At 29.8% G+C, this 1,904-nt stretch overlaps 1 long non-coding RNA gene across 1 annotated transcript; it reads left to right on the top strand.

Moving 5' to 3' along the window:
• Window positions 1–368: 368 nt before the first annotated feature.
• On the top strand, window positions 369–1,221 carry LOC120212352. Its single transcript, XR_005524692.1, has 3 exons — window positions 369–494; window positions 823–893; window positions 1,185–1,221. It is a non-coding gene; the product is annotated as an uncharacterized LOC120212352 (long non-coding RNA).
• Window positions 1,222–1,904: the final 683 nt, after the last annotated feature.

Below are 1,904 nucleotides of genomic sequence, written 5' to 3'. Positions count from 1 at the left end.
TATTTTAATCAACTATATATTAATTTACTAACTATAATTAACTTACTTTCTGTATATTAAATAATTTATTAATATATTTTAAAGAACTTTTTTTATTGAATATTAAAGATTTTTATAATTAACTTACTTTCTATGTATATTTGTTATGTCTAACAGTTTATATGCTTATCAAGAATCTGTGTTATTCTTGTGGAGCCATCAATTGGGGTTTTTTAGGTTTGTGTTGCTGCAAAAAGGTTCAAGAACGGGATTTGTTGAATTATTTGCTTATCAGCTTTTTTAATCAACAAGTATGTTGAATTATTTTCTACTTACTATAATGTTGTGATATAAAGCATACAAAAACTGCATCTACTTGAATATTTGGTTTATCTTGATGCATAAGAGCTTTGAATTCTGTAATTTTTCTATGATTAGGATGGAGGATAATGCTTGTTGTTCCAGAGCTTGAGAGGGAGGTTGAATTGCTTTGGGAATCAAGAGATAAGCGAAAGGTGGATTTACATGTTTGATGTTTATCATGGAATTTAAAATTTAAATATGAGACTGTTTGGGGGTAATTTTTGTAAAACTTTAATTCATTAAGAAGAATGTGTTGTAATCACACAAGTGGCATAACTTAGACGATATTCTGTTTTTGACTTGATAGGAATTCGTTAGTCCATATCTATATTATCTCATGGTACATCTATCTATTTGGTAAGATTTAAGGATAATTCAGCCCAAAACATGTAGAAGTTTTAAAGCATGAGAACTCTTACACGTTCCTGTTTTATAATAGCATTTTAATTCCTTGCAACCGATACATGTACGTTCATGCAGCAACTAAGGTTGTTGAGGAACGAGCGTGATCTTGTTGAAGACCAAGTTCATCATTTGAAGTGATCTCTCAAGTAAGTACTGATTTTATGATTTGATCATTCAAATTGATGTCATCAATTCTGCTACCCCTTAATGATGTCTTTAGTATCACTACCCCTGTTTTCACACATAATGACAAAGTGAATAATTCTATCTTGGAACCCTGGATTTGATATATTCATTAAAGATTCACTTCAAAATTTCAAATCATTAGTACAATCAATAATTTTAATCTTTGCTTTAGTAAATTTTGTTATTAATATTTGTTTTGGTTCCTTTTCCTTTCATTCTCATTTTAGCAAAGAGTTGTTCTTGTTACTTAGATTTGAAAGTCTTCGTGATGATGAAAACTAAGCAAATCATGAGAATGTTCTCTCTTAACCCCACAAACCACGTAACTTGTTTAGATAAACTTTAGGATTAAGGTTATGATGTATATATGTAATGACCCAATAACAAGTAGTTTAAATTATTTCACATCTACGAGTGACATCCCAGATAAAGCCACAAGTAAAGCGAGACCAACCTTCTTTTTCCAGTAGGAGAATTGAGTTTCATATGGCTCATTAGCTAAGAATATGTTCCCGTCCAAAGCAATGGTTGTTTCACATGTGATCTATGTTACTGTGAAGTTGTATTATGTTGTTTTAACTTTGCTCATGTTTTAATTCTAAATTCATGTTTTTTTTTTCTAATTTAACTATTTGATCTTTTACTTAACCTCTTATATATATATATATATATATATATATATTATTTTGTACTAGGATAATTTAACACCATGGATAAAAGTTGGATGATGGAGTCCAAATATTCTGCGAACTATGTTGTAGGTGTTTCATCTTTCATGAAATTTGTTAAAAGCAATATGGGATCAGAATGTAAAATTCGATGTCCTCGTCGGGAATGCATAAATGTATGTGTTAGAACTCAGAATGAGGCAGAAGATCATTTACTTTTAAAACGTATTTCAGGAAGTTATACCAAATGGGTTTATCATGGTGAGCAATTTGATTTCATTGGTAGGAGTGATCCATTTAATG

This window comes from Hibiscus syriacus, unplaced genomic scaffold (genome assembly GCF_006381635.1).
Source record: "Hibiscus syriacus cultivar Baekdansim isolate YM2019G1 unplaced genomic scaffold, ASM638163v2 tig00110013_pilon, whole genome shotgun sequence".
In the NCBI taxonomy this organism is placed as follows: domain Eukaryota; kingdom Viridiplantae; phylum Streptophyta; class Magnoliopsida; order Malvales; family Malvaceae; genus Hibiscus; species Hibiscus syriacus.
The sequence above is the reverse complement of the archived record's forward strand: the minus strand, read 5'-3'. Positions and strand labels throughout refer to the sequence as shown.